Genomic DNA, 22,813 nt, shown 5'->3' on the forward strand with positions numbered 1-22,813 from the left:
CTTCCATTTTAAGGGGGGAAGAGAAGCATGCATGTTACCGCGCTATCAGCCCGAGTGTAGTTCAGATTCTGCAGTTTGATTGCACCTAAATGGCAGAAAATGCAGAGTGCTCTGCGTCAGAGCTGGCCCACACCTCCTTACAGGCATGTCTTAAACTTTAACACCAAATATCAAAACAAGGAAAATATCTATCTAAAATGTATAATCTGCTCCACAATTCACACCCTGCCATCAAATAACTTTTGTCTCACTTTTTGTCTCACACCTCAGAACACACAGAGCCAGAGAAAGCTAAAACTTTCTGCAGCTTGATTGTCCCCAAATGGCAGAACCTTCAGAGTGCTCCTTGCAGGCATATTTTAAACTTTAATACTACGGGGCTCCAACCATTTGTGCCATATGACCAAGTAAGGCATCTTTCCAACTGCAGCAGCCCCATTTCCTTTGTAAAAGATGGAAAAAACACAGTTCCATGGAACAACAAGTAATGTCGTGTGAAAGCAACATTGGGAAAAAATAACAGAAGCCCTAACAGAATAGTCAGCAACACCAAAGCAATAATCACCACATCTAAATACAGCCTATGGTGCAAAACCATTCAATTCTTCATTCCCCGGCTATTTGCAGAATCTACTGATCCCAGCAGAGCTAAATCTCTGCTGAGGACTTGTTGCCTCAGTTGGTCAGAATCACGGACTGCAGGTACAAGGCAGGGCACTCTGACCAGACCTCCTGGCCACCCAGGGCTTTACCCCCCTCTGTATTTCTAGACAGGGTGCTCAGTTCCCCCAATATTGAGGGGCCCTGCATCCCCCACTGCTGGGCTCTTGCTATGGGGCCGCACATGACTGTCACCAGCAGCTGCGGGAAGCCCAGGGCCCTGTTAGCAGCGAGGGACATGCAACAAATATTAATGGCCACGCCTGGCAGGTGAGGCGAAGATTGATGAGAGCGAAGGGGAAACATTTGATTTTATCTTTTTGCATACTGCAGGACCTGATAACAGGTTTCCAAACAAATAAACAATTTTTAACCAGGAGGAAGGAACTAGAATGATTGGCAACTAGAGCAAAATTTTTAGTTTTATCATCACGTCTTAAGCCAGCCTATGGGACAAAACAATAAATTTGATGCAGGGTACAAGTAGCCAAGTGGGACACATTTAGGTTACATTGACGAATTTGAACACATAGAGCCAAGGAAATGGGACTGGCTAGCAAGGCAAAATGGAGCAGAAATTGGATTGTTAACCCCCCCCCCCATTTGGGACAAACTGGTGGAGGCGATAGCGATGGGGCAGCTACAAGAATTCTTGGGGGAAACGAATTTGCAGAACGATTAAGAAAACAGTTCAAAGTAAAATATTTAGGACTAGCAAACAACTATCTTGGTCTAGAGAACCAGTGATGGAAGTTTTTTGTTAAGTGAAAGAAACACAATAATTGAGTTGCTTGAATGGAACAACAAGCACAACTGGTTATAAAGCTGGGAATTGTGTTGCATGATGTGTGGATACTTTTATATATGTTTATAATACTGTATTTCTGTTCAAATGAGGGGGGGGGGCTGTTAGGAAAACATTCTTTAAGAAACAGATGAAAGTTCCTGGAAGCTTTTAAAAGGGTTCCAGAATTTTTTTTACAGCATAGGAGTGGCACCCTAGGATTGATTGGTGTCCACTGGAGGTGCAAATAAAGGGAGGAAGTTGCAGGCTGCAATGTCCATACAAGGAAAACACACACACAAACGGACACACACTGTCTTTGCAGATTATGGTGGGGCCTTCGCAGATGCCTCCAGAGGTTGCCTCTCCTGCAGACGATGATTTGCTGGGGCCCCGGGCAGCTTCTTCCAGAAGGAAACGTCATCTGAGGAGGTGATCCAGTAGGAGGGCAAAGAAGAGCAGGGATGGTGATTCTACTGTACTTCATTGTCAGGTAAATCGTTCCAGAGCTCTGATGCAATTCAGATGTCACCTTGGACCTCTACAGGGGTCAGAGTGAGGCCATCCCAGGCCTTTCAGCTCCACCTAAGGTAGAGAGGCGATCGCCATGATGGAATGTTAGAATCCGGGTTGCCAAGATCCCCACAACTCGTTGGGATTGTAGGGACGCAGACGTGTGGACAGCTGAAATGGCTCCACATTTCGAATGGAAATTCCCTGAGCGATAGAAAATGAAGCAGGTATACAGGAAGCTGGCTTGGCAGCAGCTTTGTTGGGACTTCATTAGCGGTTCTCGCCAGCATCAGCCCTGTAAATATATGCATCTTTGTGTTAGGTGCTCTGGGTATCATTTGGCCACTGCTTGCTGTATTAGACAGGCACCCCTTTTTGTGGTGGAGAAGGGGGCTCAAAGCAGCAAGCCAAAAATGCCCCCTGCCCAAGCAGGGCTGGACCTGCTAAGCTAGAATTCAATACCTCTTGCCCATACTCTCATTAGATTATCTCCCTTGTAAGCCTGGCTGGAAGCTTATACAGATTGGTCAGCTGTTTTGTACTTGTGGGAAGGGTTTCCCAATATTTTAGGACTCCCGTGGCTGTCCAGCCCATGACCTGGAATACAGCAAATCTAAAGTCGGTTAGAGAGCTACCTGGGGTAGCCAGAAAGCAGATTGGAAGAAGCTTGCATTGAGGCGTATGGCTGGACCCCTTCGATTCTCCTTTTATTCTCGACTTGCATTTATCCCCATTGGGGATTGTCCCTAAGAAAGCCCCATGAGATTTCTGTCTGATCCATAATTTATTGCATCCCAAAGACCCTCGTGAATGACGCCATCCCATCGGAACTTTATTCCATGAAATACACATCTCTGGATCAGGCGGTTAAGCTTATCAAAAAAAGACTGGAAGAGGGGCCTTGTGGGCAAAAGGCGTTATTGAATCGGCTTTTAGGTTATTGCCGGTTCACCCTCAAGATTTTAAGTGGTTGGGCTTTCATTTGGATGGCGCTTATTATATTTGAGTCCTTTAGCACTATCTTTCATTGGGCTTCGCGAGTTAAGTCTGGTTCACTGGGGTGACCCATTATCTTGATTACTCTCCTGGCTGGATCATGTGACACCAGCAACTGCGTAGTCTTAGTGGACGCCTTTTATTCCCTCACTGAGGAGCTGGGTGTCCCATTGGCAGCAGATTAGACAGAGGGTCCTTTTAACGTATTTAGGGATCCAGGTGGATATCGTTGCTCAAACATGCCACTTGCCTATGGAGAAGCTGTCTGTCTTGAAGAAAGTTATTTTGTAATACTTCCTCTGAAGCAAGTGATGCTTCATCAGATCCGATCTTGCTGGGTCATTTAATTAATCTTCCATACATAGTGGTTGTATGGTCCTTGCTTTAGGTGGTTCCGTGATTTTACACCCTGTGATTAGCTTCAAGGCTGCTGCCCTCTTTAGGGCTGATGGGGTGCACCTTTCCCTTCAGAAAAAAACACCTGGTTGGCTGCTGTTGCGTTGGGTTTGAAGGAAGGGTTGAAATTGTGAGTGGTTTGGGCGGCGAGATTCAGTGCTTGATTGGCAGTTAGGCATTGGTTTAGGAATTGGTTGGTGGAGGGGTATGGATTGGCTGTGCCTGCCCCTTCAAAATACTAAAATTGTAAAAAAAAATCTAGAATGAGGTATACGAGGAGCTGAAAAAATGGTTTAAGATTTTGTTTACAAAAAAAAGCCAGAGGCTTTTCTGTTAGGCCTAATATCTTATGACATCCCCAAACACAAGAAAAATGTATTCCTTTATGAAACAGCAGCTGCCAGAATATTGATTGCAAAATACTAGAAGGGGGAGAAAATCCCAGCACTATTAGAATGGCAAAACAAACTTGGCGAGTTTGTAGAAATGGCAAAATTGACAGCAATTATTAGAATAATCAGAGAATAATTAGAGAGAGGGATGGAGTGAAGGAATACATGTAAAAATATGGTAAAGATATAAGCACAGGGCAGGACAGCCATCTCTCTCTCTTTCTCCACATGCACCGAAGAAGCCACAGCTGCTTAGCCAAAGATGCCCTCTTGACTTCCAGCCAAGACAAAAGGACTGTCTTCTCATGGAATAGTTTCCAAGTAGATGTTACTTTTCTAAGCTAAGTCTGCCTTCTGGGATCCGATTGTAAACAGAATGCGTGAGTAAACCTTTTTATACTTTTATAGAAGACTGTGTCGTGTCTTATCTTTTATGAGGGAAAAAGGAGGAAATACCAGAACAGTTATTATAGAGGCTTTAGTGAGCCTGAGCAAATGCATCCGCTGCAAGTTTTAAAAAAGGGGAATCTTACTCTGCTAAATTATGGAACTTGTTAACACAAGTTGGAAAAGGATATAATCAGACAATGTATCCTCTCTTGCATCCCTGAACATTCCCACAAAAATAAGTACTGGAAGCTAAAACCCCTTGGTGCATTTTGCCCATCAAAGCCTTTAGCATTAAGAAGAGAAACATGAAGGGAAATTGGGCAAGATATAAATTGTTCTTAGAGGGCAAATTAATAAATTGAGATGAAAAGACTTTGAAATCCATAAATATTTGGCAGACTGGCTCCAATACTTCCAGCTGAATGAAAGACAAGAAAAATAGGATTTCCTGGAGAAATGACAAAATGACTGGGAAAGGCTGTGGAGGGAAGACATAAGCATGTTATAAGGGGGTGGTCCAAGATACAACCCCAGGGTGAAGTGCAAACCTCAACCCCACAAGTCATGTGTCCTTAACTAAGTTTTACAGTCAGAGGCTGCTATCTAAAGAAGTATCTCCCATTTCTTGGAAGGCCACTTCAACTTCATCTAGCACTCGGTCGCTTTCTTCACTGTCTTCCCAGTGCTCCTGGGCAAGCTCTAAGGGCTCACTGACATCCCTGAGGTCCACAGACTATGCTGCCAGCCACAGGGCAGACAATTTCCGCAAGCTGAACAAGGAGAGGGAATTCCACTACTCTGTCATCCGGTCCAAGCTGAATCTCATGGTTCAACTTAAAGCCTAGGCAGCGGATCAGCAAGAGCCTCATAAACCTCAGAGACTTTGCACTGTATTCATCATATGACTGCTTCTGAGAAATGGGATCGTGAGAGCTGGCACACATTACTGCCATACAGGGGGTGCTTCTGGTATGGTGGTGGTAGGTTTTTTTAGTTGGCTGCCCAGCCATTTTTGTGATACTGCAAGCCTTTCTCAGGCTTTGCCGTGCCATGGAGAAGAATGGTTTCGAATGCCAACCAATATGCACATTATACCTTGCAGCACAAAGGTAGCCATCGCATGGAAACACCTTCACGTTGCTCTTTGTGGCTTACATTTTGTGTGCATCACTTCTAAGTGCTCCAGCCTTCACACACGGCCAATTCTGTACTGCCCTTACAAATGTTGCTTTCTACTGCTTTTTTGGTCTAAGAAATCATGGGCTAACTTGGTTTCATCAAGGGACAATAATATTAGCCATTTAGAAAGTACAAAAAGAAAGTGTTTGCAACTGTGATTGTATTGATCATCTTTTTAAAATATAAACTTTGCAATTTTTTCACAGTTTCTGTATGCACATCAGCTATATGTATAAATAAATCATCATCAACATCAACATCTTTATACCCCACCCATTGGGCTGGCTTTCCCAAGGGACTCTGGGGGGCTTACAGCATATCTAAAAACATCCAGCATTAAAAATCTCCTGATACACGGCTCAGGAGATCGAGAGGGAGAAGGAAGAGAAGGCAGGAAGGGTAACCATGTCCGACCACTAACTCCTCGAAATACAAATGTCTTCCGGAGAGATTGCCCATAAACTCCACCCCTTGGTCCAACATGGTTACCTCTTCCATGCTTAGCTAATCTCTTCCTCCTTCCCTCTCTGAGGAAAATAACCTATACCTTTTTCCCATACAAATGTTTAACTTTAACATATAAAATACATACTAATATAAGCAACATCAAAATACCCAAAACCAGTATAATCACAGGGTGTCAAGCCAAATTTAAAATGTTGGTCATGGTAGGGCTCTATCCTGAAAATATGTCCCACCAATGGTGTGTGGTTCAATCCTGAATATCCTGAGTGACTCTTCTTAGCTTAGCATGTTTTACTACGGCAATATTAGTAGTTTGCATTATGACACATTCCAAGTTTTTCCGCAATCTTCATGTACTTTCTCATTCCTTTTCTCCAAGCAGACTGAATCCCTCGCAAACACCCCATCAGATACCTGCAGCCACACAACTCAAACCCTGCCAGCACTGAACTTTTCAGTTACTTCAACCACTCCACATTTGCTGAGGTTGCATTTGCATTCCTCTCAGCCAGGAATGCCTCCTTCAGGAGGTACAATGACACCATTTGCAGCCACTGGAATCAGCCAGCAAGTGATCCACAAGAGCCAGACTCTGGACTTGAAAAATCCCAAGCACATTTATCTGGATTTTTCATTCTCTCTGCAAGAGGAGAGAAGTGAATGGCAGTGCTACATCTGGCTCAGTCATTAGGGAGGTGCATTCAAGGATTAATTAACAAAAAAGAGGAGGGAATGCTAACAGCCAGAAAGGGTGCTCTGCTTGGAAAGCAGCAAAGAGCTGGCTGCTCCATCCCGTTCTGCTTCTGCTGCTGGTTTTGGAAAAGCTCAGTACAGGAAAAAAAGAAGCTAAAAGGACAAGCCACACAAGAAGCCAGTGACTTCTGTCTTGCAGATAATTTTTCAGATGACCCAGACCTTTTCTCAAAAGGGGGGGGGGAGAGGAAGAACCACTGAAATATTGAGATGAAGAGGAGGAAGATGAAGAGGAATATGACAAGATTGGTAACCCCAGAACGCTTTCCATTATTGAACTTACAAGAGATGCATTCTGACAAAATGGAAAGCTTAGTACAAAAAAAAAAGTTTGTAGTGTGGGTGTTCACCTATGTTGGTGCCTTGTTCAATCTTGCTGCAGAAAAGAGGGGAGAGGATACCCTGCTAGATATATAGATAGATTAATCAGATTATATATATATATATATATATATATATATATATATATATATATATAAAATCTGATGCGAGTGTAGCATGGATTTCATCTAGTTGTAGAAAATGAGTGAAAAGAACATGCAGATCATGGAAAAAGTGGAGTGGTTGAAGTAGCTGTAAAGTTCATTAAGGGCGGGTGTGAGCTGTGTGCCTGTACCACCTGATGGCATGTTTGAAAGAGAATCCGTTTTGGTGTAGAAAGGACTGAAGAGTATCTATTGCTGATGTACATACAGAAACTGGGAACTCCTGCAATTTTATTTCCCTAGCATAGAGGAAGGGGGTGTGTAATGGTGGGGGACTGTGGAAATCACCCCTCTGCAAATTGCCTCGTGGACCGGCAGAGCACGGAGGAGGGGGGCAATCTGGCGGCATGGCAGCTGCCACCTGATGAATCCCAGAACTCGGCCCATTTTCCTCCAAACCTCCATTAGCAGCAGCAGCAGCAGCAGTGGGAAGGGATGGAGCAGCCAGCTCTTTGCTGCTTTCTAAGCAGAGCGCTCTTTCTGGCTGTTAGGATCCCCTCCTCGTTTTTGTTAATTAATGCCTGAATGAACCTCTCTAATGACAGGGCAAGATGAAGTACTGCCTCTCCCTTCTTTCCTTTTGCAGAGAGAATGAAAATCCAAATAAATACTTTTCTTTTTCTTTTTAGTTTTTTTTAGATGTGATTTTTCACAACTATTTTCAAGCCCCACTGAATGAGGAAAAAATAACAACTATTGATAGTGATCATACAGACCAGCATTCATATTCAACACTGTCCATTCGAAAGACAGCTAGAGGTTCTGGGAACCCCTACAACTCCCCCCCCCCGCCAAGGATCCACTAAATTCTTATGTCCTCTACCCTACTGGAAGAGCACTGGTGGGGGGTTGACTCCTCTTGGATCCTGGCAGATGTCCAAGGAATGGTTCGTTCTGTCTCTCCTTGGCAAACCGTAATCCCTCTTTCCGCTGCAGCTCGGTTTGGGGGTGGTTCGTTCCCACCCTCTCCCGGATGGTCACTGAGAGGCGGAAGAAGGCAATGCAAGCAACCACACTCAACACTGGCTCCTAACTCCACACCCGTCTACTTGCCAGTAACAGAGGTCCACCCTAGGAGAAACTATTAGAGGTTATCAGAGAAAATTTCATGAAAATGGTGTACCAATGGTACTTAACTCCGGTAAAATTGGCTAAAATTTACAAATTAAAATCAAATACCTGTTGGAGATGCAAAAAGGAAATTCCGGAATGAAATTTATGAGGAAATCAAAAAGATGTTTAAAATATTTTTCAGTAAAAAACCGGAGGCATTCCTTTTAGGTATAATCACAAACAATATTCCCGACAATCAAAGGAAAGTATTCCTATATGCAACGACAGCTGCCAGGATGCTTAGAACAAAAAACTGGAAAGGGAGAAAAATTCCATCAATGAAAGAATGGCAAATTAAATTTGTGAATATATAAATCTGCCAAGGCACACAGCATTCATATGGGGACAATTGGACCATAAATTATTTTAAAAAGGGGATGTGCTAAAGAGTATATGAGAAAACACTGTTCTGGAATAAGCATATCGGTATGTAATGAATAATGCTTTACAGGGTTAAAAAAAAGAAAAATGCTGTTAAAAAGTGCAAATATGGAAGTAATCTACATTAGACACAACAATACAGTAAGAGTACAAATTTTGAGGTCCGTGAACAAAGGAAGAAAGTCAATATGTGTATATATATGTATTGATAAGACTAGAATGATGATATGGTTTTATTTGTAGATGTATGCTTTTTGTCTTGTTTTTTACTTTGTTTTTCTTTCTTTTTTTGTATGTTTTGTTTTTCTTTCTTGTTTGTACAGTATTATTTTTGATTTATTGTTTGTAATTTTTGTTATGGCTTTGCATTGAAAATAAAATAATAGGAAAACATCTATCTAAAATGTATAATCTCCTCCACAATTCACACCCTGCCATCAAATAACTTCTGTCTCAATTAAAACGCTCAACCATTTCTGAGGATGCACACCTCATAACACAAAGGGACAGCGGAAGCTAAGACAAATAGATTTTTTTTGTCTTTGGGGATGTCACTAGATATTAGGCCAAAAGATTTCATGAGATTTTTTTTGTCTTTGGGGATGTCACTAGATATTAGGCCAAAAGATTTCATGAGGTGATGTACAGCAGGGTTGGGCAGGATAATAGCCCAAATACCTAGAAACATAATCAATTTCTTTTTATTTCAAAACAAAACAAAAATAAAAATCAAAGGTCTGGTCAATGTGCCCTGCCTTGTACCTGCAGTCAGTGATTCTGACCAACTGAGGCACCAAGTACTCAGCAGAGAATTAGCTCTGCTGGGATCAGCAGATTCTGCAAAAAACAGGGGCATGTAGAATTGAATGGTTTTCTGCCATAGGCTGTATTTAGATGTGGTGATTATTGTTTTGGTGTTCCTGATTATTCTGTTAGGGCTTCTGTCCCCCCCCCCCCAATGTTTCTTTCACACTCCATTACTTGTTGTTCCATGGAACTGTGTTTTTTCCATCTTTTACAAAGGAAATGGGGCTGCTGCAGTTGGAAAGATGCCTTACTTGGTCATATGGCACAAATGGTTGGAGCCCCATGGTATTAAAGTTTAAGATACGCCTGCAAGGAGCACTCTGAAGGTTCTGCCATTTGGGGGCAATCAAGCTGCAAAATGTTTTAGCATTCTCTGTGTTAAGGGGTTTTGGAAGCGTTCATGTAGCTGATGTCTGTACATTAACACTTCCAAACCCCCTCGACACAAGTGTCCTTTCTCCTTTTCTGCACCCAGATACAATCCCTTGCCAACACCTTACCAGAAGATGCAGCCACACAACACAGACCTTATATAAACCATGGATAAAATATAAATATCTCCTGGAACCTACAACCCCTTGGTGCATTTCACCCATTGAAGCCTTTGGCGTTATGAAGAAATACATGAAGGGAAATTGGGCAACATATAAAACGTTATTAGAGGGGGAAATTAATAAATTAAGAGGAAAGGACTTTCACATCCATATATATTTGACAGACTGGCTCCAATACTTCCAACTGAATGAAAGACAAGGAAAATAGGGTTTGCTGGAGAAATATCAAAACTAAAGGGAACTCTAATCCAGCCGAAAGGAAAATATCTATCTAAAATATATAATCTCCTCCACAATTCACACCCTGCCATCAGAGAACTTTTGCCTCACTTAAAACACTCAACCTTTTCTGAGGATGCACACCTCAGAACACATAGGGACAGAGAAAGCTATAACATTCTGCAGCTTGATTGCCCCCAAATGGCAGAACATTCAGAGTGCTCCTTGCAGGAGTGTCTTAAACTTTAATACCATGGGGCTCCAACCATTTGTGCCATATAACCAAGTAAGGCATCTTTCCAACTGCAGCAGCCCCATTTCCTTTGTACAAGATGGTGAGGAAACTGTTCCATTTCAGAACAGGTATGGAAGTGTGAAAGAAACATTTTTTGGGGGGGGGGGACAAAAGCCCTAACAGAATAATCAGGAACACCAAAGCAATAATCACCACATCTAAATACAGTCTATGGCACAAAACCATTAAATTCTTCATGCTTCTGCTATTTGCAGAATCTCCTGATCCCAGCAGAGCGAAATCTGTGCTGAAGACTTTGTGCCTCAGTTGGTCAGAATCACGGACTGCAGGTACAAGTCAGGGCACACTGAGCAGACCTCCTGGCCACCCAGGGCTTCAGCCCCCTCAGTATTTCTAGACAGGGTGCTCAGTTCCCCCAATACTGAGGGGCTCAGCATCCTCCACAGCCAGGCTGTTGCTATGGGGCCACAAATGACTGTAGAAATATCAAATAGAAATATCCTGTAGAAATATCAAAATGACTGGGAAAGGCTGAGGAGGGAAGACATAAGATTCACTGCATGTTATAAGGGGGCGGTGAAGAAGGAGGGAAGGGAAGGAAGCGCTGCCCTGTTCTCAGATTGGGGAGAGCCTTCCCCCTCCTTCTTCCCAACCTGTGGAAGGACCAGACTCAAATTCCTCACGTCTTGACCCCTCAGCAAATGTCCAAGTTACAACCCCAGGGTGAAGTGCAAACCTCAACTATACAAGTCATGTGCCCTTAACTAAGTTTTACAGTCAGAGGCTGCTATCTAAAGAAGTATCTCCCATTTGTAGGAAGGCCACTTCAACTTCATCTAGCACTCAGTCGCTTTCTTCACTGTCTTCCAAATGCTTCTGGGTAAGTTCTATGGGCTCGCTGACATCCCTGAGGTCCATAGACTATGCTGCCAACCACAGGGCAGACGATTTCCGCAAGCTGAACAAGGAGAGGGAATTCCACTACTCTGTCATCCGGTCCAAGCTGAATCACATGGTTTCCATGCTGCCTAGGAGGGGCAATGCGGCAGAAAACTACATAGGCTGCAGCCCAGTGAGGTGCAACTTAAAGCCTAGGCAGCGGATCAGCACGAGCCTCATAAACCTCAGAGACTTTGCACTGTATTCATCATGACTGCTTCTGAGAAATGGGATCGTGAGAGCTGGCACACATAATTGCCATGCAGGGGGTGCTGCTGGCTTGGTGGTGGTTGTTTTTTTAACTTGGCCGTGCCATGGAGAAGAATGGTTTCGAATGCCAACCAATATGCACATTATACCTTGCGGCACAAAGGTAGCCATCTCATGGAAACACCTTCACGTTGCTCTTTGTGGCTTACATTTTGTGTGCGTCACTTGTAAGTGCTCCAGCCTTCACACACGGCCAATTCTCCACTGCCCTTACTAATGTTGCTTTCTAGTGCTCTTTTGGTCTAAGAAATCATGGGGTGACTTGGTTTTACCAAGGGACGATAATATTAGCTGTTTAGTTTGTTTAAAAAACCGCTAGTGCCTCTCTTTTTTTTTCCCAATATAGGAGCATAGAAAAATATTTTCATTGTATGACCCTGTAGCTGATGGCCTGATAACAGATGGCTAACAAAAGACAATGACAAAGACAATGTGCAGTGACTTGTAACTTTTCCAACAGCTATTGCCATATCTTAGGGCTCCTTTTTAATGTGTTTTTAGTGAAATCCCTGAGGTTTGTGGTTTGGGTGTGGCTCTTCACCTATGTAGGTGCCTTGTTCAATGGGCTGACAAGGCTGAAACAGGCTCTCATTTCTCTCTTCACTATTCCCCTTGGTTATAAAAAGCACCGGGTTGAAATTGACCATTCTTGTGAACTAAATTCCACCCCACATCGGGGTGATCGTTTTTTAAAAAATATTGAGTTGATGGCACAGTGAATGCATTCGACCCAGTGTGATCCAGGAGTAGCTCCTATACAGCCGTCCGCTGTCACTTAGATCAGTGACTAGGCACCATGCAAAAAGAAAGGGTTTGCAACTGTGATTGTAGTATTCATCTTTTTAAAATATAAACATTGCAAGTTTTTGCACAGTTTCTGTATGGACATCAGCTATATGAATAAATAAATAATCATCACCATCATCACCATCATCTTTATACCCCACCCATTGGGCTGGCTTTCCCAAGGGACTCTGGGGGGCTTACAGCATATCTAAAAACATCCAGCATTAAAGATCTCCTGATGCACGGCTCAGGAGATCGAGAGGGAGAAGGAAGAGAAGGCAGGAAGGGTAACCATGTCAGATCACTAACTCCTCGAAATACAAATGTCTTCCGGATAGATTGCCCATAAACTCCACCCCTTGGTCCAACACGGTTACCTCTTCCATGCTTAGCTAATCTGTTCCTCCTTCCCTCTCTGAGGAAAATAACCTATACCTTTTTCCCATACAAATGTTTAACTTTAACATATAAAATACTTACTAATATAAGCAACATCAAAATACCAAAAATCACTATAATCACAGGGTGCCAAGCCAAATTTAAAATGTTGGTCATGGTAGGGCTCTATCCTGAAAAGATGTCCCACCAATGGTGTGTGGTTCAATCCTGAATATTCTGAGTATTCTGAGAATATTCTTCTTAGCTTGTTTTACTACGGCAATATTAGTACTTTGCATTATGACACATTCCAAGTTTTTCCACAATCTTCATGTGCTTTCTGATTCCTTTTCTCCAAGCAGACTGAATCCCTCGCAAACATATCTGAATCCCTCGCAAACATATCTGATGCGAGAGTAGCATGGATTTCATCTAGTTGTAGAAAATGAGTGAAAAGAACATGCAGATCGTGGAAAAAGTGGAGTGGTTGAAGTAGCTGAAAAGTTCATTAAGGGTGGGTATGAGCTGTGTCCCTGTACCACCTGATGGCATGTTTGAAAGAGAATCCGTTTTGGTGTACAAAGGACTGAAGCGTACCTATTGCTGATGTACATACAGAAACTGGGAACTCCTGCAATTTTATTTCCCTAGCATAGAGGAAGGGGGTGTGTAATGGTGGGGGACTGTGGAAATCACCCCTCTGCAAATTGCCTCGTGGACCGGCAGAGCACGGAGGAGAGGGGCAATCTGGCGGCATGGCAGCTGCCACCTGATGAATCCGAGAACTCGGCCCATTTTCCTCCAAACCTCCATTAGCAGCAGCAGCAGCAGCAGCAGCAGTGGGAAGGGATGGAGCAGCCAGCTCTTTACTGCTTTCTAAGCAGAGCACCTTTTCTGGCTGTTAGGATCCCCTCCTGCTTTTTGTTAATTAATCCCTGAATGAACCTCTCTAATGACAGGGCAAGATGAAGTACTGCCTCTCGCTTCGTTCCTTTTGCAGAGAGAATGAAAATCCAAATAAATGCTTTTGGAATAAGCATATCAGTATGTAATAAATAATGCTTTACAGGGTTAAAGAAAAAGAAAAATGCTGTTAAAAAGTACAAATATGGAAGTAATCTACATTAGACACAACAATACAGTAAGAGGAAAAATTTTGAGGTCTGAGAACAAAGGAAGGAAGTCATAATGTGTATATGTATGTATTGATTAGACTAGAATGATGATATGGTTTTATTTGTAGATGTATGCTTTTTGTCTTGTTTTTTACTTTGTTTTTCTTTCTTTTTTGTATGTTTTGTTTTTCTTTCTTGTTTGTACAGTATTATTTTGGATTTATTGTTTGTAATTTTTGTTATGACTTTGCACTGAAAATAATAGGAAAACATCTATCTAAAATGTATAATCTCCTCCACAATTCACACCCTGACATCAAATAACTTCTGTCTCAATTAAAACGCTCAACCATTTCTGAGGATGCACACCTCATAACACAAAGGGACAGCGGAAGCTAAGACAAATAGATTTTTTTTGTCTTTGGGGATGTCACTAGATATTAGGCCAAAAGATTTCATGAGGTGATGTACAGCAGGGTTGGGCAGGATAATAGCCCAAAAACCTAGAAACATAATCAATTTCTTTTTATTTCAAAACAAAACAAAAATAAAAATCAAAGGTCTGCTCAGAGTGCCCTGCCTTGTACCTGCAGTCAGTGATTCCCAACAACTGAGGCACCAAGTCCTCAGCAGAGATTTAGCTCTGCTGGGATCAGGAGATTCTATAAATAGCAGGGGCATGTAGAATTGAATGGTTTTCCGCCATAGGCTGTATTAAATGTGGTGATTGTTGTTTTGGTGTTCCTGATTATTCTGTTAGGGCTTCTGTCCCCCCCCCCCCAATGTTTCTTTCACACTACATTACCTGTTGTACCATGGAACTGTGTTTTTTCCATCTTTTACCAAGGAAATGGTGCTGCAGCTTGATTGCCCCCAAATGGCAGAACATTCAGAGTGCTCCTTGCAGGAGTGTCTTAAACTTTAATACCATGGGGCTCCAACCATTTGTGCCATATAACCAAGTAAGGCATCTTTCCAACTGCAGCAGCCCCATTTCCTTTGTACAAGATGGTGAGGAAACTGTTCCATTTCAGAACAGGTATGGAAGTGTGAAAGAAACATTTGGGGGGGGGGGACAAAAGCCCTAACAGAATAATCAGGAACACCAAAGCAATAATCACCACATCTAAATACAGTCTATGGCGCAAAACCATTAAATTCTTCATGCTTCTGCTATTTGCAGAATCTCCTGATCCCAGCAGAGCGAAATCTGTGCTGAAGACTTTGTGCCTCAGTTGGTCAGAATCACGGACTGCAGGTACAAGTCAGGGCACACTGAGCAGACCTCCTGGCCACCCAGGGCTTTACCCCCCCTCTGTATTTCTAGACAGGGTGCTCAGTTCCCCCAATACTGAGGGGCTCAGCATCCCCCACAGCCAGGCTGTTGCTATGGGGCCACAAATGACTGTAGAAATATCAAATAGAAATATCCTGTAGAAATATCAAAATGACTGGGAAAGGCTGTGGAGGGAAGACATAAGATTCACTGCATGTTATAAGGGGGCGGTGAAGAAGGAGGGAAGGGAAGGAAGCGCTCTCCTGTTCTCAGGTTGGGGACAGCCTCCCCCCTCCTTCTTCCCAACCTGTGGAAGGACCAGACTCAAATTCCTCACCTCTTGACCCCTCAGCAAATGTCCAAGTTACAACCCAAGGGTTACAACTTCAACCACACAAGTCATGTGCCCTTAACTAAGTTTTACATACAGAGGCTGCTATCTAAAGTGGCCTTTCTAGGAAGGCCACCTCAACTTCATCTAGCGCTCGGTCGCTTTCTTCACTATCTTCCCAGGCTCCTGGGCTAGCTCTCCGGGCTCGAAGACATCCCTGAGGTCCATAGACTATGCTGCCAACCACAGGGCAGACAATTTGCGCAAGCTGAACAAGGAGAGGGAATTCCACTACTCTGTCATCCGGTCCAAGCTGAATCACATGGTTTCTATTCTGTGTAGCAGGGGTAATGTGGCAGAAAACTACATAGGCTGCCACCCAGTGAGGTGCAACTTAAAGCATGGGAAGCGGATCATATGAAATCATGGGCTAACTTGGTTTTACCAAGGGACAATAATATTAGCTGTTTAGTTTGTTTAAAAAACCCGCTAGTGCCTCTCTCTTTTTTGTCCCAATATAGGAACATAGAAAAATATTTTTTTCTATGCAGCGGATGTCCTGATAACAGATGGCTAACAAAAGACAATGACAAGGACAATGTGCAGTAACTTGTAACTTTTCCAACAGCTATTGCCATATCTTAGGGCTCCTTCTCAAAGTGTTTTTAGTGAAATCCCTGAAGTTTGTGGTTTGGTTGTGGGTCTTCACCTATGTAGGTGCCTTGTTCAATGGGCTGACAAGGCTGAAACAGGCTCTCATTTCTCTATTCACTATTCCCCTTGGTTATGAAAAGCACTGGCTTGAAATTGACCATTCTTGTGAACTAAATATGAAATCGGGGGGGGGGGTCGTTTTTTTAAAAAATATTTAGTTTATGGCACAGTGAATGCCATCAACCCAGTGTGATCCAGCAGTAGCTCCTATACGGCCGTCTGCTGTCACTTAGATCAGTGACTAGGCACCATGCAAAAAGAAAGGGTTTGCAACTGTGATTGTAGTATTCATCTTTTTAAAATATAAACATTGCAAGTTTTTGCACAGTTTCTGTGTGGACATCAGCTATATGAATAAATAATTCATCACCAACATCAACTTCTTTATACCCCACCCATTGGGAAGGCTTTCCCAAGGGACTCTGGGGGGCTTACAGCATATCTAAAAGCATCCAGCATTAAAAATCTCCTGATACACGGCTCAGGAGATAGAGAGGGAGAAGAAAGAGAAGGCAGGAAGGGTAACCATGTCAGACCACTAACTCCTCGAAATACAAATGTCTTCCGGATAGATTGCCCATAAACTCCACCCTTGGTCTAACACGGTTCCCTCTTTCATGCTTAGCTAATCTGTTCCTCCTTCCCTCTCTGAGGAAAAAAAACCTATACCTTTTCCCCATACAAATGTTTAACTTTAACATTTAAAATACACACTAATATAAGCAACATCAAAATACCAAATAGAAGTATAATCACAAGGTGCCAAACCAATGTTAAATGTTGGTCATGGTAGGGTTCCATCCTGAAAATATGTCCCACCAATGGTACTATGAAAGAGTTACTCCAGAGCTGGAAAAGTAGTATCCTGACAGTACTGGGATACTGGAGCAGAACCTAGCCCCCTGTCACACATCAAAGGTGGGGAAGAAATTCATAACAGAGCAGCAAATACAGGTACTTGATTGGCCAGGGAATTCCCTGGATGTATCTCAATCCCATTGAGAATTCGGGGACTATATGCAAAAGTCACCTCTATGCTGTAGACTGTATGACTATGGAGAAACTCATTCAGGCGCTGATTCACGTGTGGTGCAGGGAACCGAAAATCAACAGTAACCGTTCGAAATGAGTAGACTCCATGCCAAACCGTGTTCAAATGCTGCTTAAAAATAGCGGAGGTCATATACATTAATAATGTACATGTCTGTGAGTTTTGTACATCTCTGTGTGAGTTTTGTACAGTAAAGTATTGTGTGAAACTCATTGTTTCAATTAATTTGTACAGCACATTGTTATGTGTTTAGTAAGACATGGACACACACTAGAACTGTTCACATTACTGAACCAGAAACAGGTCAAACCCCCCTCACGCACAATGTGAGTTCCTGCACTAAAACAGCGGTGTTTGCTTTGATAACCAGATAAATAAATCAAGTTGCCTTTCAGGTAATACTATATAGTATGGCCCCTGGACCATTGCTTCTACATTTATGATGTTCTACCAATTTTGACCTAGATTGAATATTTTTCTTTCAAATCAGTATATAATAAATGTTTGGGGGGAATTGAAAGGAAACCCACATCCCGCCCACTTTAGTAGTCCACAGTTGGTTAAAAGACGACGGCCTAGTTAAAAAGGAATTACTCATTTTGCTAAGCTCTCATATTAACAGTTTCACCACATTTCAGAAACTCAGGAAGAAGGATGGGTGTGTGTACTTCTTGACCCTCTGAAGATACCCAGCCTCATGTGCCTAACCCCAGCTGGAAGGCCTTACGACTTCTCAGCAGAAGCTCCACCCTCCTGGAAGAAGACCCACAATGCCACCTATCTTGCAGGGCCACTGCATTCTGGGTGGCAAGGAACTTCAACTCCATACCGGCTGATGGGAAGAGCAGCTCCATGATCGACCAGGCCATGGCTCGGTATTGCCCCTCCATCTTCCAGAAGTACCTCCACACCAGCTGTGACCTAGGACCAAACAGCTAAATGCCAGATGGCCCAAGAAACCCCAAATAAAAACCTATATGACTACATATAGGATATTTTATGCAATCTACCCCCCCCCACACACACACACTCTTTAACCGAAATCTAATTCTAACCCCCTACTCCCCCACCCACCACACTCTAGGACAGCGCAACTACATTGGTTCGATAGACAATACAAGGTGAGAGACACAGGGCAACCCGGACGGGTTGGCAGGGAATCACCCTATACTGTAGATAAGCAGGATAGCTTAAAAGCAATTACATTACATGTAATTATGTCTGTATGGCATAAATTGGGAAACCTCATCAAAGGAAAACACATCACTTCATATATAAACACCAGGACTGACCATGCCTACTTTAACGGATGAGGAACAGGAATTCATAGACAGTCCTATCACCCAAGAGGAAATAGATATGGTTCTCAATAACCTCAAGCCACACAAAGCTCCAGGCCCAGATGGCTTTACAAAAGAATTCTATAGGAAATTCAAAGAACCCCTGATGCCCTACATGACCTTCCTATTCAAAGGTATCATAAAAGGGGGGCCCATCCCCAAAACATGGACCTACTCCAACCTCATCAAAGGAAAACACATCACTTCATATATAAACACCAGGACTGACCATGCCTACTTTAACGGATGAGGAACAGGAATTCATAGACAGTCCTAACACCATTAGGTCCAGTCGTGACCAACTCTGGGGTTGCAGCATTCATCTTGCTTTACTGGCCGAGGGAGCCAGCGTACAGCTTCCAGGTCATGTGGCCAGCATGACTAAGCCGCTTCTGGCAAACCAGAGCAGCACATGGAGACGCCATTTACCTTCCCGCCGGAGTGGTACCTATTTATCTACTTGTACTTTGACGTGCTTTCAAACTGCTAGGTTGGCAGGAGCAGGAACCGAGCAATGGGAGCTCACCCCGTCGCAGGGATTCGAACCGCTGACCTTCCGATTGGCAAGTCCTAGGCTCTGTGGTTTGACCCACAGTGCCACCCACGTCCTCTCAGACAAAATAATCATGATCAAAATGATCACCCTCCCAAAACTAACCTACCTATTCCAAACAAAAAACCAAGAATAAGCCCCAAATACCTGCACCTCCCCTCCACAGAGGGAGGATGGGGAATCCCCAACATACATTGCCAGCCAAGTATGCTACATAATCCCATATATACTAGAAGATGAAACAAAACAGTGGATACACCTGGAGAGAGACACAATTGAAAATACCGGCACCACAGCATGCCCAATTCCAAAAAAACTAAGGAAAATTCCCACAATACTTAACAGCTACACACAGACCATGCTTAAAGAATGGAAAGCAGAAATAGGCAAACTGTCCCCAACCCCATCCGACTAATTCCCCTGCCACACCACCCATTATTCCATCACACAGCACAAAACCTCCAGATAAAAACCTGCCAAACAAAAGGCTTATATCGCCTAATCAACCTCTATAAAAATAGCAAACCCTTGCCAACACAAGAAATACAAGACAAACTAGAAGACGCCCAAATACCCTGGTTAACACACCAACTACATGCCCTCTTAAACAATCCAGTAGTAAAATCAGCAGCAACCAGGCCCCTGACAACCTTCAAAAACCATCCCCAAAAACCTCCTATGAGATTAACCCCACTCAGTGGACCAGAACATGGTCTAAACCCTGCTTTCAATCCATATCAAAGAAAAGGAAAGCACTCACTCTGAAACATGCCTACAGGTGGTACCTAACACCAAGGAAATTAGCGCTAATAAGCCCATTACCAAAATGCTGGAGAGGGTGCACCTCCCCAGGCACATACCTCCACATGTGGTGGGAATGCCCCCAAATCCAACTCTTCTATACAAAATCATATGAGAAATATGTAAAATAACTAAGCAAGTATTAGAAATCACCCCAGAACTGGCCCTACTAAACATCTTCCAAGACAACAATGCCCACTCAAATCACGAAGAATTCATAACCCACCTATTCTCAGCAGCCAGAAACATCATAACCTGGTGAGACCTGTCAGGAATAAGTATGGACCAATGGTACCAAATAGTATGGGAAACCGCCTTATTAAAAAAATTAACCAATAAACTGAAACTGACACAGGGACAAATAGAAGATGCCTTCACCCCGGTATGGCTCCCCTTTATCACATACATAGCCCAACAAGACAATGACAAAAATTCACCAACAGAATACAAATCAGTATGGCTAACCTGATCCAAAACACACACACACCCCACTCAAACATGAAAACAAAGACCAACACAGCCAGCCACAAATGAACAGCCACACCCTAGGCCAACCGCAACCTCTCTCACCACCAAAGGAAGACAAGAGAACAGCAAAGAACCTGCACAAGCAACGCTGACACAAAACCCCACAAATATTACGTAAAATAGAATCACCCGAACTCATATTTTCCCTCCACCTCTTTCCCCCTATTCTTCCTAATGTCTCAGCAAATGGGGGAAAAATGTGTTACGTGCGGGGGGGGTGGGGATACAAGACAGAGACATTGCACATACCTTTGTAAATCAAGAAAATGTTTACTAAAAATACATTTAAAAAAAACCAATGAAACTGACCTGTAGAAAATGTAACTTGAAAAAAGAAACATTGCACATACTTTTTTAAACCAAGAAATCGTTAATAAAAAAGACATTAAAAAATACTTTGTAGGGGAAGAAATATTTAAAAATATTGACAGTTTTGCCACATTTCAGAAGCTCAGGAAAAAGGATGGGTGTGTGTGTCCTTCCTGACCCTCTGAAGATACCCAGCCTCATGTACCTAACCCCAGCTGGAAGGCCGGCCTGCCTTAGGACTTCTCAGCAGAAGCTCCACCTGCCTGGAAGAAGACCCACAATGCCACCTACCTGGGAGGGCCACTGCATTCGGGGTGGCGAGGAATCTCAACTCCATACCAGCCGATGGGAAGAGCAGCTTCATGATGGAACAGGCCATGGCTTGGGAGTTCCCCTCCATCTTCCAGGAGCACTGCATCAGGCATCTTGGGATACATCCCTGCAAATACAGTCCTGTGAGAAGAACGCCAGGAAACGTTTAGCTAGCACAGAGCCTGTCCTCTAAAGGGAGAGGCAGAACCTAGGGTGCTCAGAGGCTTGGGGCGCTTTGGCAAAGAGGAATATTGGACAGCTCTAAGGTGGAATCTAAAAGGTAAAGGTACCCCTGCCCGTACGGGCCAGTCGTGTCCAACTCTGGGGTTGCACCCCAATCTCGCTTAAGAGGCTGGGGGCCAGCGCTGTCCGAAGACACTTCCGGGTCATGGGGCCAGCATGACAAGCTGCATCTGGCGATCCAGCGCAGCACACGGAAACGCCATTTACCTTCCCGCTAGTAAGTGGTCCCTATTTATCTACTTGCATCTGGGGGTGCTTTTGAACTGCTAGGTTGGCAGTCGCTGGTCCCGAGCAACGGGAGTGCACCCCGCCGCGGGGATTCAAACTGCCGACCTGACGATCGGCAAGTCCTAGGTGCTGAGGTTTTACCCACAGCACTACCCGCGTCCCATAGGTGGAATCTAGATACACATAAAAACCCCACTAGTAAAACACATATTTTAAAAATACCAGAGGCCTTTTTATTAGGTTTGGTAGGAGAAGAATTACTGAAGGATAAGAAAGTACTGTTTATGTATGCGATGACAACGGCAAGAATACTACTTGCCCAGGGATGGAAAGAAGAAAGAACCCCATCGAAAGGAGAATGGATAATGAAGATGATGGACTATGCAGAGATGGCAAGGCGGACCAGGAAAATCAGGCACCAAGAGTTTAAGAAATTTACTAAACAATGACATACCTCTAAAGAATATATTAAAGAACACAGTAAACATTTTTAAATGTTGGCAGGATTGACATACCACTTGTAATTTAAAATAACAAAGGATAAAAATGAAGTACCATAATTTGGATAAATGCAGTTAGAGGCAGCTTAAAAAGGAAGATAAATTTTGGAAGCCAAGGGAGGGGTGGAGGGAAGTCCGGGGGAATCCCATAAAGGTACTGATATGGACTATGGTGTAATTTAAGTGTGTGTGTGTGTGTGTGTGTGTGTGTGTGTGTGTGAAAAAAATGGGATTTTTCTTTTTGAAACATTGAAAATAAAAAAAAATAAAAAATACTTTTTTAAAGTGTTTTGAAAAATATCTTGAATTTGCCATGAGCTCACCCTCGCCATCTAGTGTCTAGTTGGAACCTGTGCCAAGGTGGGCAACCAAGATGATCAAGGGTCTAGAAACCAAGACTTAGGAGGAACGGTTGAAGCAGCTGGGTATGTCTAGCCTGGAAAAGAGGAGATTTGAAAGAGATATGATAGCCATCTTCAAATATCTGAAGGGCTGTCACATGGAAGATGGAGCGAGCTTGTTTTCTCCTGTTCTGCGGGGTAGGACTCAAACCAATGGCTTCAAGGTACATGAAAGGAGATAAGAACGAAACATCAGGAAGAATTTGCTGAGAGTAAGAGCTCTTTAGACAGTGGGACAGCCTCCTTTGGGAGGTATGTGGGCTCTCCTTGCTTGGAGGTTTTTCAGTAGAGGTTGGGTGGCCGTCTGCCATGGATGCTTTAGTTGGGAACTCCTGCATTGCAGGGGGTTGGTCTAGATGACCCTTCAGGCCCCTTCTAATTCTATGAAATCCCTA

At 43.3% G+C, this 22,813-nt stretch overlaps 1 protein-coding gene across 7 annotated transcripts in view; it reads right to left on the minus strand.

Moving 5' to 3' along the window:
- Positions 1-22,813, minus strand: part of LOC310669839 (putative G-protein coupled receptor 34) — a 334,470-nt gene that overhangs the window by 238,346 nt on the left and 73,311 nt on the right. Inside the window, exon 2 of one of the 7 annotated variants that reach the window (XM_083424270.1) lies at positions 21,026-21,173. The exons of 4 other annotated variants lie outside the window; for them this stretch is intronic. The gene's annotated coding sequence lies outside the window, so the exon portion shown is untranslated. Of the gene's footprint in view, positions 1-18,495; positions 18,598-21,025; positions 21,174-22,813 lie in introns of those variants that run through there. 2 more of the 7 variants (XM_083424269.1, XM_083424266.1) reach the window with 2 other exon arrangements.

The sequence above is a fragment of the Podarcis tiliguerta genome (genome assembly GCF_965153285.1).
Source record: "Podarcis tiliguerta genome assembly, chromosome: Z".
Lineage (NCBI taxonomy): Eukaryota > Metazoa > Chordata > Lepidosauria > Squamata > Lacertidae > Podarcis > Podarcis tiliguerta.